This window comes from Pinus tabuliformis, chromosome J, assembly GCF_031772625.1.
Source record: "Pinus tabuliformis cultivar Carrire ecotype Pingquan chromosome J, CPIR1, whole genome shotgun sequence".
NCBI classification, from domain to species: Eukaryota; Viridiplantae; Streptophyta; class Pinopsida; order Pinales; family Pinaceae; genus Pinus; species Pinus tabuliformis.
In genome coordinates, this window is record NC_142295.1 from 667,699,274 (window position 1) to 667,717,525 (window position 18,252).

Consider the following 18,252-nt stretch of genomic DNA (forward strand, 5'->3'; position numbering starts at 1 on the left):
CTTTGTTTCCATCTTGAAGATATATCATGAATGCTTCATGACACTTAAACTCAACTACTGTTTTTTGGGTTATTTCTTGCACTAAGTTATGAACCTTGCACCTTAGAAATGATAAGAAACCAATAATTACAATTCTATTTGAGGGGGAAACATATTTTTACAATGAATACAATGCACAAGACAATACTTAATGATCCTAATGCTAGGTATCCTTAGGGTGTGTATATATATAGGATACAAAGGGAATGATTATAATAAAATGGGACCATGAGAGGGTTTTCGCCTGCCTAACAATATAATAATAGAAATGTGATTACTCAATATCTAGGGCTTAATAAGGAGATTTAGGGTTAACATTGGGTTTATATAGGGCTTAACATGCCCCTCTCCTTCAAATATGTGTTGTCCTCAACACTTGAATATGTATGGGTGTTTCTACACAAACAACTCATTTTCCCATGTCACTTCTTCCATTTGATGAGGTAGTTAGTAATTGTTCAATTTATCAGTTGCTTAGTCATTGTTTCCAATATTTCTTCTCTTTCTACTATTATTACCCCTTATTTATTAATATCTAGTAGAATAGTTTGGACTAGGATCTTGACATAAATTACCTTCTTTAAGCTAGAAACATAGAAGACTCGTTGTACACATGAAGATGGAGGAAAATTCAATTTGTAAGCCATGCTTCCAATCCTCTGCAACACCTTCTAGGGGCCATAATATCTTTGTGATAATTATTTGTCATTCTTTTGTTGCTTGAGGAACATCAATTTATATGGTCATAGTCTCACCAATACCCAATCCCCCACTTCAAATTCTCTTTCATTGTGATGTTGATCACCTTGTTGTGTTGTCCTATTTTGTGCCATAACCAAGTTGTCAAACAATTTGAGAGCTTCTTGTTGGTGTCGTATGTGGTCAGATACTATTTGAGCCTTTATAGTCCCTTTCAAGGGTCATATTATGGATGGAGGATGATATCCATAAAGTGCCATAAATGGTGACATTGATGAAGTATGGAGTGATGTGTTGCACCACCATTTTGTCAAGGGAAACTATTTGACCCATTGTGTTTGTTTATTAGTTGCAAAGCAATGTAGATATCGTTCTAAAAATTTATTCATAATATTAGTTTTCCCATTGGATTAAGGATGGTAAGATGAGCTATGAATCAATTTAGTACCCAAACAAGAAAATAATTCAGTCCAAAAATCCCCTGTCACTTACATAATCTTTGATATTCAATGTAGCTTTTGGACCATTTCCCTGAATGCTTCTTCCATTGTACTTGCTTTAGAAGGATGAGGAAGAGAAAAAAAAATGGGCGTACATTTTCGTTAAATCTAACACTACCAAAATAACACTCTTTCGTTCAAGTTTGGGTAAACTTGTAATAAAATCTATTGAAACTTCTTCTAAATGCTAGCTTGGCATCTCTAATAGATGAAGGAGCAATGGGTTCTTGATTTTATCTCATGTATTTTATTGACATACCACATATTTGGCCACAAAAAGTTTCACATATGCTTTAATACTTTCCCAAAAATATCTTTCTTGATTCTATGGTATGTCTTAAGGAACCATGAATTTCCTCCCCAAGAGAAGTCTATAATTCTAAAAGGACCCTTTGTTTGAGTTGAAATTTCTTACATCAGTATAACATATATTGATACCATAACAAATCATTTTTCCACATAAATTTTTCTACTGCATCGAGGTCCTCCTATAGTTGTTGAATTATGTTTCATATATTCTCATCTTGCTTCCATTCTATCCTTGCTTCTTCCACCTAGTCAGTTTATGGAATGCAAATAGCGCATAGTAAACCATTCATGTCTTCCTCTTTCCTTGAGAGTGCATCTACCATGATATTTTTTCTTCCCCTTTCTGTAGATAATTTCAAAGTCATAACCAAAAATTGTTATCACCCATGTTTTTTCTCTTTTGAAGATAATATTTTCTCCAAGAAGTACTTCAGACTATCATGATCGATTTTTAATTTGATGTGTCTTCCTATTAGGTATGTGTTGGTAGGTAGAAAATTTCAAGCCTGCAATGAGGAGTTACCACCCTATCGAGGCACCAATTAGAACCTTACTCATTTGGTATGGTGGTACTCACTTGTATATGGTCCGATTTCCTTAACCTACACTAACTCACATCAAATATCTAACCTATTACTACTCCTACTATTACTATTCTAACATAATTATCCTAAATATATATTACTAAACCTATATAAGTTTAACTCCGTCTATATTTATGTTTCTAAGACTTGTTGTTACTAACATGGAGGAGAGAAAGAACTGCCCAAATGCATGTTTCTTAAGAAACTACAAATGTTTAAAGTAAAGGTCTTTTGTCACTGATATGTGGGCTTAGCTAGGCAAACAAAAGAAATATAATGTAATGAAAGAGCATCAAAAGAAATATGAGTTTTGTTATTTTTCATTTTTTTATTTTGGAATATTAATTAATAATATTGCATTCTATTCTAAAAAAAATAAAATTACTATGTATCACCAATGATAATACAACTCAATTTGAAGCATGAACATCAGATAACAAGATAATCAATTTAAGCAACATAAATAATTTAAACTTTAACAAATTAATAAAACCAAATGCTTATTTTAATTACAAAACTTAAATGAGTATAATAACATTCATGAAAACGAAACATTTCATTCCAATTTCATATTCAACTAAAATTATAGTTGCATATAATGTTATATCACATACAAGATTTTGCAGCACAAATAGACTTTGTAAAAATATTCTTAGGTCTTTGAAAATAATAAAAATGGCTGATAAATAATATTAGTTTCCTTCAATACATGTTCATTTGAGCGACCCTCTCCTCATCAAAGAGACTCATATATATAGAATTAAAATTTTGTAACAAAAGGATATTGCTTATTGTTTTAACAAACTATTTACTAAAATTTAAAACGAAAAAAGTATTGTGCATAATAAATCCTTTGAATGGATGAAATCATGTTCTTAAATTGAAATTCCCATTGGGGCTATTATTGAAGATACCCTAATTGGCTATCAACTCAATTTTCCATTCAACATAAGTGAACTTGTTCCAATTTCCAGGGGATTTGTCTCGATCCTTCTTTGTTTTCCCAACACCTTTTGTTTAAAGGAAATGTTATGTTTGGTATGCTTAATCTTCCCCCATATTCCCATTTTACCTACATTGACAAATTTAACGATTACAAGAACTTAAGATATTAAGAGAGTGCTTGAAATAAGAAATCCACGCTACATAATTCCAGAAACCCTAAAATTTGGAGAAAACCTTATTTTAAACTGAATCAAATTACTAAGGCAACATGGTTATTTGGGGACTAGAGGTAAAGTTACACAGGGTCAGATTATGTGTGTCAAATTGTTCATCAATGACTGATGAATGGTTGCTAAGCTATCAATCTAAGCATCAGATGTTTGGTAGGTGAAATGGATTACTTACTCCAACGATAGGCTGGATATCATATTTTCCTTATTATCCCTTAATTGTGATTAAATTCCTTGATTAGTTTAACTTGGTAGTTAAGTATTAGAACGAGATTGAAACATCTAGGGTGTGGGGCATGCAACATGTTCTTATTCAAGAAAAAGACTAGATGGGTGGATTTGTTATTGGTTATTAATCAAGTGGTTTAAACAAGACACCCAATCATCTAGGGTTGTGAAAGGTGTAAAGTGTTTAGGTCATCGCATGAGCCTCGATGAGTGGATATCGAGCGAAATCCAAAATTTCTTGAGATATAGTGTAATCAAGCACAAAATCCAGTAATTTTCAAACAATAAAACAAACATGCATATCTAGGAATCTAGAAGCGAAGGAACAACATGTGAAGTAGTAAGGCGGATGTTGGATGAGCAGATATTGAGGAAGAAATCCAATTAATCCAAAAATATTAACAAAAACCCTAACAAAATAAAATAAAATTGGGATTTTTTCATAATAAAAGTATGAAAACATGCCATTAACACCTTCATGAGGAAATGATATATTCTCTTTGTAACTCGAATGTGTTAAACTGAGGGTTTTATGATTGAAATCGGGAGAACGATGGCGAGTGCTAGGGTTTGCTATTGCAGAGAGCTGATGGTGGTCGCAGCCGGTCCAAAGACTGCTGCAAAGGTTGAAGGCGATCCAGGGTCTGGAGATACGGTGAGCGTCGTTATTCACGTTGTCCTCTCCGTGGAATGGCGCAGTCAAGGGCCCCAAACCCGTCCAGAACACTACGGCAACGCATCTGTGGAGTTCTCTGCCTCAAGGAGTTATGATTTTTTGATTTGGAAATGGCAGGGAATGCCCAGGACCTACGAAATTAGAGATCTGCTCAAAAAAGCCGGTCAGATCTATGATTTGGGTTTTTCCTCTTATATTCCGATCAAATTGTTAGCTGAAGATGCCGAGGGTTCTGATCTGTGCGAACGCTCCTTCCGGCAAGAATTACAACGGGATCAAGCAGTGAGGCGCTCCGTGGTAGTCCACCTCCGTGCATGGTTAAACAAGGAGGTTTTCGGGGTGATGAGAAGCGTGGTGCTCAACCACGACTTTGAACAAAGGCGCCACCAAGCCGTATTGAACCTAGAGACCAGGACGCGCCGATCCCAGAACGCACAGAGCAATGGCAGGGGGGGTCTGCATGCTGCAGATCTGCTCCCTCTTACAATGAAATGGCCAAAACTTTGCAGATCCGGCCCAGATCTACCGGATCCAGCCAACATTCGAGACCCCAGGCAGCAGATCGGTAGCTACAAGCAAAGATCGAGCAGAGGGTTTGTAGATCTAGACATGCACAAAGAAAGAAGACCCAAAACGAGGCCAGATCTGGAAGATTCAGAGCAGGTAAGACCAACTCGTTTTCAGATTTTTATTAAATCCCCTGAGGGGAAAACCCGATTAGTGTGGGTTCATGCAGGAGGCACCATTTTGCAGCTGAAACAGCAGATATGGGCAGAGATGGGATACCCAGTCCAGATTCAACATTTGGTCAGTGGCAGGTGGTCTCTCCAGGACTGTAGAACAATGAAAAGCTATGAGATCAGCCCAGGAACAATCATTGTTTTAAACCTGAGGCTGAGAGGAGGGGCTCTGCCTCAGGGACAGCCAAGCTCTTCAGGGGGAGGCAAGGGGAAAACAGCGCCCCAGCACCAACCCAAGGGAGGCTTATCCTATAAAAACATTCTACAAGGAAACAGAGACTCAGGGCCCTCGCCAGACCACGGCGGAAATAAACCCAAGCCATACATTGTAGATCAATTGGGGCAAACCCCAGCTCTGAACTTTGACTCTACAGGGCTGGATGATTTCGTTAAGTCCTACGAAACGCAGGCCCTAATATGTCGTTTTAACAGTTTTTGGCCTAAACCAATGGATCTATTCCATTGGATCTTCACCAATTGGACCATGGAATGTGACATACATCTATGTTCCAAGGGGTTTTTTATAGTAAGATTCACATCCAAGGAAGTCAGAGATACAGTCATCAGCGCTGGTTCGTGGTTTTGGGGAACAGCAGGGTTGTTTATGACCCCATGGTTTGCAGATTTCGACCCAAACAAAATGACTGTATCCATAGTACCGGTTTGGGTACAACCTTCCCCTTCACTTCTGGAGCGAACAAGTCCTGGAAGGTATTGGGAACAGCATAGGGAAATATATTAAAACAGATCTGGAAATGATTGATGAAAGGATCTACACTTTCGCACGCATTTGTGTGGAAATGGATCTAAGTAAAGGGCTGCCGGACAACATAAGGCTGATCTACAAATAGCAAAATTGGTTACAGGCATTAGACTATGAAAACACAGCCTTCAGATGTAGGCTCTGTAGGCAGACAGGACACCTGCAAAACTCATGTCCAGAAGCCAAGAAAGTAAATAGTAAAAAGAAGCAGAAAGGGAAGCAGAGGAAAGGATGGCAATTCTCCACCCCAGACTCAGAGGACGAAGAATCAGAAGCAGAGGAGGAAGAACCCACTGCAGAGAATGCCGAGGTTACTCAAGAAACAGAGACTCAGAAGGGTACCACTTCAGTCACAAAGGACTCACAATATCACTCAAATCAGGCAGAGAAGAGTCAGGTAGAGATGACAAGTGCGGACCAAAGCATGGGCGGCATCAAACGGCATCACCAATCAGATACTTCAGACTCAGACAAAGAACCAGGCCCACAGAATACAGAAACACAACTAGTCATTGCTTCGATCGAGCCCACTCAAGGAGAATGGCGCAAGGTCGAAAAGAAAAAGGGGAGAAAAACTTGAAGCGTGAGTTTTACTCACTGCCGGAATTCAGTTTTTCTTTCTTTCTCTCTTCTCTCTCTCTCTTTTCTTTGTGCACGTTAGTCTTCTAACGTTGTGTGGGGTGCGTCAGCACTCGAGCCTATGTGGCTGCTTACGGAATGCTTAATTGCATCTGCTAGTGTAACTTTTCATTAATTCATTAATAAAAGGTTACCGTTTTTTTCCTTTGGAAAAAAAAAACACCTTCATGAGGAAATAAATAGACTAAAAATCAAAGTTTAAGTAGTGTCCCCATTTATTTTAGAAACAAATGGCAGGTTGGTATACATACGACAACAAATGGCATCACAATGAGAAGAAACAATTATCTCTATTAACAAAGTCTTGATCATAATAAACTCTAAATCATGATTTAATTTTTTTTATAAGTATCCATGAAGAGCATGATATTTAAGAAAAATAAGTCAATCACTAGAAGTACTCATACATCTAGTATTTTCTCAAGAGCTAAAAAGTAGAGTTCATTTATTAATTAATTTATTATATATGACATTCATTGATTCTAAATTAGAAGTTTTAAGTCCAAACCTTAATACCAAAAAAATAAGTTGCATGCATTTGTTTCCTTGTACTTCCCACATTTTGTATAAATGCTTTCAACTTTTATTTATTTTGAAATCCTTTTGATTTGTATGATTGTAATGCTTTTCGCAACTATGGATATATAATATGCAAGATGATGCAAGAGTTACTTTTATGAACGACTATTTTTTTGTATTAAGAATTTTAACACAAGACTTTGTCATTCATTACACATTTTTGCCTTAGTTTTATGTGTTTAATAAGGTGAATGGAGCTCTTGTACAAAATACAAGATTTGTATTTTCCAAAACTGATGACGAGTTTTAGATAACAATAATATCAATTATTCACAGATTTCTTATAATTATTATGTGTAGTTAAAGAGATTACATTAATCAAATAAAAATATTCAGAGATAAAATTTCTCCACTCTCTGACCATTAATTAAGAACCGATTCTATATAAGACCAAGCAAAGTGAGCGTTTTAAAAATTTATATAAAGCACAAAAAATTATTAAAAATGTAGAAAATGTTAAAGGATTATAAAAACAAAATAATTCTAAAATAACTGAAACAAAAAACATTTACATATGTACAAAGCATATTTCAATAGTTCAAGAAAATCATTTCTTAAAAATTCGGCCATTCACAACCAGGCTTTTAACTTCCCCTTCTAATGTTTGCATGAAGGGCCAAATTTCGAAGGAATTTGAAATGTTCCTAGATAGAGATGTTGAAATTTTTTGTGCTTTTCTTTGTCCTCATGCCTTTTTTCCACTTCAATAATAAATCACCAATGAGAAAGTATCTATTTGTAATTGAATATTTTTTAAACCAGTGCTTAATTACTTGTTGATGGGCATGGAATTTGGATTTAGTTTTCTTCCTTTCCTCTTCTAATTTTAAAAGAGTATGTATTCTTGCTTCCATGTCTCCAATTGGTTCTTCGTTAACTATTCGGGATAATTGCATGGGTGGGAGGAAAGTATTGGGAGGCCAAATGTCTTCCTTTCCATATACAAGGAAATAAAGGGAGTTCTCCAGTGACTTCTTAGGTGTGACTCGATCTGCCCATAGTGCATTCGGTAGTTGCTTATGGCATTTTTTCTAATGATCAAGCACTACTTTTGTTTTCAAGATACAGATAAGGTTTTTGTTGAATGACTCTGCTAGAACATTTCCTTGAGGGTAGTGAATTGCAGAATATTTTATAACAATACATGTGTCCATAGAAGATTCAACTAACATTAAAGATGAAAAATATGATGCATTATAAAAAAATAGTGAAATTGGAACACCAAACCTAAAAGTAATATTTAGTTCAAGGAAAGAGGTCACCTGATCGTCATTGATATTTTTAAGGAGAATGGCTTTTGTTCTTATGGGAAAATAATCTGTTACAGTGAGAATGTTTTTATGTTATTGAGATGAGTTTGGAGTAATTTCATCGATAATATTTAGTCCCCATTGTTCGAATGGACCTTCCACTTCAACAGGTTGTAAGGTAAAGTAGGTATTTTCTCTTTCTCAATCAATGTCAGACATAACTTGTATTTCCTAGTCTATGAATATGAATCTTTAAATAGATAAGGCTAGCAATATCCAACTCAAAGGATCTTATGTGAAATAACCTATCTTATAAAGTAACCTCCAGCTGGACCATTACATATTTCAACTAGAACCTTTTTTTCATCACACCTTTTAAGATATCTCAGCAGTACATGATCATAATTGTTTTTGAAAAGTACCCCATCAATTAGATGATATCTAGCACAATTGAGTCTTAAATAATTTTTCTTTTTTGGGGTCAGATGAGTAGGATAAATACAACTTAAAATATAATATCTAATGTCATAATACCACATATCTATTGGTACATGAACGTAAATATATTCTTGATGATTTACCTCATATTAATTATACCAACCTTCATCTCAATCACTTTAGGAGCTTTCAAATTTCCTTGAAGAAGTGCACAAGCCTTGACCACATTTTTTTTTGAATGTTTGATTTCCAAGTCATATACTTGGAGCATTTTTATCCAATTTCCCCACTTTTCTCCTAGGTCTTTTTGCACCAAAATATCTATGACAACTTAATGGGAAACAATAATTTTCGTGTGAGAATTCAAGAGATGAGTCTGAAAATGCTTTACTGTCTTATACACAACAAACGCATGTTTATCAATGTCAAGATATTTCAACTTTATTCCATGTAACCATGAAATCATAAAATATATTGGAACCTCCACAACTTTGACATTCTTTTAAGTTAAGACAACTATATAACATAAGTTAGAAGAAAAGTATACAATATAAACTCTTTGTCAAAATTTGGACTGATTAAAGAGGGTGCTTCAACGATTTCTTATTTAAAAGATTTGAACACATCTTTTTATTTACCATTCCATTTAAATATGTGATCATTATTTATCATGTCTTGTATTGGTTTAACGATTTCAATTAAGCTAGGAACAAATCTTCTAAAAAAATATAATTTTCCTAAAATGACTGCAGATATTTTTTATTATGAGGTAAGGAAATTTGCAGAATTGATTTCACTTGATCAAGATGAATTATTAAACCACATTTTGAGACTTTAAATACTAACAATTTTCCCTCGACCACAACAAAGATAGTATTTTTAGGTTTCAATAAGATTCCATATTTTCTGCTTCTTTGGAAGATTTGTCTTAAATATTTTATGTGATCTTCTATATTTTTAGAATAAAAAATAATGTCATATAGGAAAACAACCATTGATATATTAATCAACCATTTAAAAGAAATGCCCATTTCTCTTTGAAAAGTGGCTCCAACATTAATTAGACAAAATGTCATTTTCCTATAAGCAAATGTTCCTTGTTTTCTTTTAAATGTTGTTTTAAGTTGGTCAATAGGTGAAACTAGGATCCGGTTGTAACCCGAAAAACCATCTAACAAGGAGAACATCTCAAAGCCAGCAATAGACTGTAGGATTTGCTCCATAGATAGGACGGGGTATTTATCCTTCTCTGAGGCTTTGTTTAGATTTCTCAAATCCATGCAAATCCTAATATCTAAATTTTTCTTTCTAACTAGGGCAAGGTTGGCTACCCATTATGAAGGCATGACAGGAAACATAATTTTAGTTGATAATTGTTTGTTTAGTTCTTATTTTATTTGTGTTTCAAATGTTGGGAGTATTTTCCTCAGTTTATGTTGAATGGTCTTGGAGTCTAGATTTATAAGGATAACATGTTGAATAATTTTTGTATCATAAACTTTGAAATCATCATATTTCCAATTAGATATGTCCTTAGATTGTTTGAAACATTTAATGAATTTTTCTTGTTCAGAAGGAGAACAATCAACTCCTAAATTAACATTATGTGGTTTCTGATCAGTTCCTAAATTAATGACTTCAAATTTCATAGAATAACTATGAGTTTTATAGTTTGTTCCACCTTTGAACCTTTCTTAGAAACCACAGGGATGTTCAATACATACTACTTATCTTGGAATAAGAATTTCTTGTTCATGTACATTTGCAGAATCTACATTCAATAGCGTGTCATGTTAATTATCATCGATGATGGAACCTTGAAAAGTATCCTAAAGTGTGAGGAAAACAATGATTTGAGTGTCATCATCAAAGACACTAAGTTTGTGACATTATTTGGTATTGATGGCTGAAAAGGGATTTCCAAAGAAAAATTGTTTGGCGAACATTTTTCTACACAGAGTAATTTCGATGCCACATATGCGAGTTAGTTGACATATATTTTGTGGCTAGGGCACAAAATTTGTCTCAAAATGATTAAAATTTTGAATTAGATCCAAAATCAATTGTTAATAAATTTTCAAGTGGTTGGAACAACAATGAATTATAGATAATATTTTCAGTAAAAATCACATCGTAATTAATTTGTCGACGCGTTTCGAACCAACTTGTCCTGACGATGAACCACACTGGTTGGATCAAAATGCATCAACAAACGAATTACGATGTGGTTTTTACCGAAAAATATTCTCTATAAATTTGATACGGATCACAGAAGCCTAAATTCAACAACAATGAATTACTTTATTTACTTTTTTAAAAATGATTTCAGAATCACCAATGGATTTTAGTTTCTTTATTTTTATATCAATAACCTTTCTAAGTCCTTTAATTGAAGTTTCATACTCTGCTATATTATTGGTACAATCAAAATCCAATCTACGTGCCAAAAAAAAATTAAAACCTTGTGGATTCTTAAGAATCGATCTAGCTCTAGTGGCTTCAATTGATTTAATACCATCAAAGTACAATGACCAACAATATGTCTTTACATCATTATTTACAGAGAAAGAAACCTCATCTATGGAATCATAAGTAGGAATAGTTGAAAATTTTAAAGTATCAGTATGTGATTCATTGACAAGAGTGATTTTAGAAGTAAAAAATACCAAAATAAGAATCGAAAGAGTAATTTCCGAGGGAGGATTAATTTATCATGATGGGCTCATTTGAATCCTTGAGATTAGTAATAATGTATTTAATTTTCCCTTTGCATTCCAACTTATTCGTATTAGGATTCCCCTTCCAAGGTAACCAAAAATATGACTAGTTAATTGAGAAATAACCATTTAATTTAACTCGCTAGTGTCTTCTTAACTATAAGCCATATGATTTAAGGATATATGTAATTATTTTTTTTTCTGTAAGCTTGGTAGGACTACATATTCATCATGTCCAACTTCTCACCCCGATCAGGGGGGATAGCACAAGATTTGAACCCAAGACTTCTGGTTTAGTGAGACTTCATTTCCACAGCCATTGCCAATTGAGATACCCCAAGCAGACAAGGATATATGCAATTATTACATATATAACCGTTTTTTTTGGATCAGACGCTAGTCTAATTAATAAATCCTTAAGATCTCCTTGGAATTTTACTGTAGTTCTGTCTAATTGAACAATTTGGGTTGAGGATTTTTGGGTTTCTAGGTTTAATGTCTTAGTAACAGAAAATGGCATGACATTTGATGAGGAACTATAATCGACCATAAAATTATGGGTATTTCGATTGCAAATCTCAAAAGTCAATAGAAAAGGAGGAGACTGTGAAGTAGACTTATCTCCAATAAAAGTTGCCTCAATGCAAGCTACTTTTTTGGATGAAGGATTCTCAATATTTCCTATATGACTATTAGTTGTGTTGGCTTCTAAATCTTTAAAAAAATTATTTTTCTATTAAGTTTTGGTAGTTAAAATAAAGAAATATTAGCTCTAGTTTTCTTCATGTATTTCGACTAAATGATATTCTAGAGTTTCAATCTAAACATTTTTTTTGAACTGTAAGATTCCTTATCTATTGATGTTGTTTTCCTAACATGAATCTGAGCATTAGGATTTGCAAAGGATAAAGTAGGACCCTTACTTCTATTCTGAGCTATATTGATTTCCTCAATTTCATCATCTATGTGTTCATTAGTTGTTTTTCTTGAAACATCCCATAATACATTAACGAAAGGCTCTTCTTCTCTTGGTTCATATTCATCAACTTGAGAAACTTATTTTTCTTTGTTAGCCATAAACGCTTTAAACATATTTATAAAAATAGGGTCTGTTTTTTCAGAATATTTAGTATTGTGTGCTCTATGCTTTTTTTGTAAGCAAGCATGAAACTTCATATTAGAAAAAATGTATTACATATTATAAAAGTTGGAAAATACTATATGACCTTGATTTCAGAATGAGATATGTCTTCCAGAAGCCTATTCTATACTAACAAGCATTGTAGAGGAATCATCTGCCCATAAAAGGGAAACTAGATTATCTCTTGGAGACATTATGAGAAAATTTGAGATAGATTTGTATGTGTTTAGTAAAAAAATGGTGTTGACTAGAATGGTTGAAAAGATTAAGGAGATAATGAAAACAGAGAAAAAAAGGCAAGGCTTATTGAGAGATCTGTTGATTCGGATTTAAATAGAAATGCAACAAATTACAGAGATAACCATAAACACAAAGATGCAGCGAAAATAATGCTTCATTTCATTAATGTAAAATACTAAAATATGCTTGCAAACAACAATTGAAATAAATCAACTAGGGTGATGGTAGCTTATCTCTGAGAAGAGATGTGGCGGCTACATGCCTCTAAACTATGTCATAATGAGGATTGAAGGCCTATTTATTGTTGAGAAACAATGGAAAACCCTAAACATCCAAAAACCTAACCCAAGAAGATGAAACGCCAAACTGTGGGCCCCGTTTGGGTAAATTGGTACATCAACTTCCGGGGGTTGTGACTCTGGCATACGATCTTCGTTTGACGTGTACAATATCTCGTTAGAAAGATCTATCAAAGAACTACAACTTTGGGAATAGAAACATCGTTCCATGGACCCATGTTGCTCCCAGTTTTCCCAAAAAACGTCGTTTAGGGCCTCAAAATGGCTCCGGAAGTTCAGGACCTGAAAAACTACTAAAAATAGTAAGTTGTGCTACAATTAAGGAAACTGAAACGCTGAAAGTAATAATGGTGGGGGTCCAAGTGGACTTGGTGGGTGGCCACCAATATCCACCTAGATCATTCCTCCCCCCTTAGGAAGCAATGGTCCCCTGTCGGACGGATGAATCGTTCTTGCGGGCAAGACCAATCTCCCTAGTATCTAATGATATCTAGCGACAAGCAAACTAAACAAATTCTATCTTTCTCTAAATATGCGATTTATAAATAAAGGTTACTAGGTGTTTTAGGCCTACCTCAGGTCCAGTGCTAGTTTTTGGAAGCCACGGTCTTTTGATCCAAGTGAGCTCCTTTGTAAAGAATCTGCAAACACAAACAGGCACACATATCAAATAACACCTGAAAAGCCAATATAATAATCCATATTTATCATGATGATCAAGGAATTCATGAAATAAAACATAGAAGACAATTTATTGAGAAAAATGAATCTGATTGTATTAACTTTAATCAAAGAAGAACTTTACATGCCTTGATGTTGTACAAGCTCCTCCCAGGGTCCAGCAAGAATCTCCTCTACTTTGACAAGTTTCACTCTCTTCCCAAAGAAGCCAAAAGGTATGTAATCTCTCCTCTCAAGATTAACTAGGAAGTCTCAATTCCAACAGCATTTACCCTCAAAAATGTTCAGCTTTCAACCTTTCTAGCAACCAGCCCAATGCCTCAATTTATAGTGCAGAGGAGGGAAGTTACTAGGTCCACCTTCAAAGGGATAGAGCCCTCCTTCAAAGGGATAAGCTCCTCTCATCAAGGGGTTAGCTCCTTTAGTTATGGGATGCATGAACCACCTAGGAGCAAACCAACCACGTCAAGATTCCTTCTAGAAACGTCCAGAATTAACCCAAAGTGAGTTTTTAAGAATAAACTTGCACCTTTTTTACTTTCACAGGGGTCCGCACCCACTCCTTTAGAGACAGAGCGGGCAAGTCCGCAGGTAACATGACCAAGGGGTGCGGGACCGCAGGTAATGGTAAGAGAAAGTGCGGAACCAGAGGTTTATAGATTTTCAAAGACTTTCTCTCATTTTTAAAGCTTGACATGAAGAGCTGAGGTTTGAGACTTGCAAAGGAGGACAGTATGAGTGGTGATAGACTCACACTGACTGCAGAAAGTCATGGTGATAATATTTTGTGTAATAGATTTCCCCCTAAAGTGCGAAGTCTGTAGTAGATGAGGATTTCATTTATCATCTAAGAAGACTGAAGTACTTTATCATTTCGAGGATCATCTTGTGGAGAGCCTAGTTGGAACCTGTAAAAACATTCAATGCAAAATATATATATGAGATCATATCATCGTTGAGGTAGGCATTCCCATACTCATATCAAAACTGACTAGAAAACTAACTAAACTACTCTGATATAGGAATGATCTTGCAATGCATCACAAGTATAGACACATGTAGACACAGTATGGGCGTAGCCATCTGTTTATGAATAGTAGGCTGTATAATGAATACAAAATTCCTCGCAGCCTGGATGGTGGAAACTAGATCCAGGGTCTTGATTTCTACTTCCCGAAATAGGACGATTCTATCCATGTGAATGAATGTGTCGAAGTCGAACATGGTAGAAACCACTTGATTACCAGTCAATGATGTAAATTGTTAACAAGTGTGAGAGAAACCACCATTAATGTCAATGGCTCTCAAAGTACTCAGTACAATCCATGAAATGTGAATAGATGTGTTGATGTCGAACATGTCACAGAATCCTTTGATCGAAGGTCAATGATGAAACCTATCGTCGAAGGCAAGAAACCTACCATTGAGGCATGTAGATCCCAAGGCACTGATGATTTCTAGATCATCTTTCTAGATAATGAGCTGAAGTCGATAGAAAGTGATCCATCGTAGGCAAGCACACAACACGAAATCATAGATCAAGTTTGAAGAAATATAGTTGCAAGGACTGACTCAGGGATGGTCAAGATGGATGACAGATATTTTGCAGATCAATGGTTTATTTTCACTGACCTCTTGAACACATAACGACACTGCAGATGGTTTAGTGACAATTGACCCAAAGCTAATACCCAGAAACTGGCTGAAGACTTTTAATATGCTTTGATTAACTGTTAGGTAAAGGATTTCCCAACCCAGGTGAAAAAAAAGTGTCGTGTTCAAGAGTGGTTAAATGTTTTTTTGAGACACAAAGTATAACAAACAGGTTCATTTTTTCTCTTTTCCCCCACCATTTCTCGCAAGTACCTCTTTATTTTTGACAAGCTTGAGGAGGATAACATTTGCTTGATTATAAGCTCATCCTTCGGATGAGTCCAGCTTAGTTTAAATTCGAACCCTAAGAAGGAGTGGTCTGTTCCTGTTTGTAATTGAACAGGTCCTTTACTGTTAAGTTTTAACGAGTCCAGTATAGGAGAAACTCGGCGTTTTTCAATTTTAGGGAGTCTGAAAAAACTTAAGAAAACTCCATGGTTGTCCTTTTTCGTAAATTTGTGTCTCCCAAGCCCGAAAAAGTATAAAATAATACTTGAGAGAACCGCTTGACCATTACGATCAAGGAGTACTTTTCATAATTAGTGCCTCTGATCCGAAAAAAAAAAAGTAAAAAAGCGATCAATGACACGTCGTTTTATAACCAATATCGAATTTGAAACGATAAAAATCCGACAATCTTTTCATGTTTTTACGGTCAGAAAAGAGCTGTAAGTGGATCGTCTTTTTAATTCCATTTTAACGAGCTTAAAATGAAAAACTCAGCAATATTTTCATATTTTAGGAGTCATAAAAGAGCTTAAAGGTGACTCTAATGTTTTTTGTCGAAAAATGATCAATTTTGCCTGAAAATCCGTTATCCTGCACAAAAACTCAAACATTACTCATACATGTTTAAAATAAATAAAAATGCTTCAAAAGTTACCTCTTTAAAGTGAAAAATAAACAAATTAAAAATTCATTTATTAAAAAAAGCTTATAAAAAGGGCTTTTGTAAATTCATTTTTACCGTTTGACTTCAGAGTGAGAAAAGAGAGCTTTTGGTAAGAAATTTCTTGTGAAGATTGCGGAAAATCCGTCCGTTGGAATCGGACACCGTCACCTCTAGGTAATCCGCATCATCTTACTCTTGCATTTCATCTGTTTAAAATTTGTTTTTAGGGTTTTATTTTGATTTTTAGGAAATATTTAGGTTAAAATACCACGCGCGGGGGTCTGCAGGCGCAGCATGCGAAACCTGCGGACCCCGACTTTTTCGCATGCAGAAAAAAGTCAGGGGCCCGCACCTGCTGTATAGCCAGAGTGCGGACCTACGCACTGTCTCTAACATAGAGGGTGCGGTCCCCGCAGCATAGATTTTCAGACTTAAATTTTCAAATTCCGCCCAAAAACTTTGATTTAAAATATTCTAATCCGCCTTTTTATTGAATGTAGGGTATACACCATGCTTGACTAGAGGGAACGAGAGCACGAGGATGTGGACCTTGGCGCGATTAATCACCAACCTTCGATTGATGCATTGAAGGCATGCGATTTATTCAAATTCTGGGCCATACCTGGCATGAGGGCCCAAGTGGAATTTTTGCAGTGGCTGGTAGACAGGTGGAATGTACAAGACCAGTGTTTCTTTATTGGTGGCCACCAGCTCGAAATGGAGCCGGAAGACATTTAATTTTTGACTGGTTTGCCTAAGAGAGGTGAACAATTGACTCTATTTGGGGCTAGGCCAGGTGGCTAGTCTGTCGATAGCCTCCAGCTAGAGTTTTGTAACGACCAAACCAAGGACAAAGGGATTGATATCAAAACCATCTCCCGTCCTTAACTCAAAGTGATTGCATCTACTGTCACCAGACTTTGCGGAAGTGCAGCACTACATATGGCCACTGGATCCCAAATACGGATGGCAGAAGACTGCTTTCGGGGCACCATCTTCAACTGGTGCGAAGCTGTGTTGGCTAATGTAAAAGGCCAACTGACTAGAGCAAAGAACGGACAGCTGAAAAACTTTGGATATGGTTTCTTGGTTGTGAGATTTGGTCTAGAGAGGGTCCCAATGTTGGTCCCACAACATCTTTCCGTTGGAGCTGGACTTCCCCGAGAGCCCAAACTGATGCGTAGGGTTGCAGTTATGGCCCGTCATCCTGAGGAGGGTTCAGAGGTTGTTCGATTTTCTCCTGAGTATTTTCATTGGTTGGAGAACCAAGTTTTTGCTATTCAGGATTTTCCTTATGCTGGGATGGATTATCATGGTGACCCAGACATGGATCTTCCACCAGGAGAGAAATGGGATGACTCAGGTAAAATCATTTTCAACATTTTCTAATTTTTTAGAATCTAAACTCGAAAACTATGGATTATCCGAGTTTAGATTCTAAAAAACCGAACCACAGAAATCTGCAATCCATTATTTTCTAATTTAATTTTTTTTGTTTTTAAATCATCCCAAAATTGATAGTAAAAAGTTTCAAATGCAGATGTAGGTCCACGGCGACCAGCGACTCTTCGGCCCTATGAGAGGAAACAACCAGCTGCAGCAGTACCAGCCCCACGGGACGAATCTACAGAGACCTTGGCCAAATTGGAAAACCATCTAGAGTGTTTGACAGCAGACATTCCAGAGACTAGCATAGATGGCATTCCTCTTAGGCTACAGTGCTATGTGATTGGAGTCTCAGGACCTTTCAGGAGGTTCCTCTGTAGGGTGGCCCGTACAGTGGTTTCTTATCGTGATCATCACCAGTGATAGGATGATCGCCTGTTGTAGACTCATATGACATTTTTGCTTTTTGTACTATCATTTTGCCGATCATAAGGTGTTTTTCAACCTATGATCGAAGACAATGTATATTTGACACACTTCTATGCTATGTTATATCACTATTACCGGCTATCTTGTAAAACATGATATGGAATGTTTTTAAATTTACTTGTTTGATTATTGCAA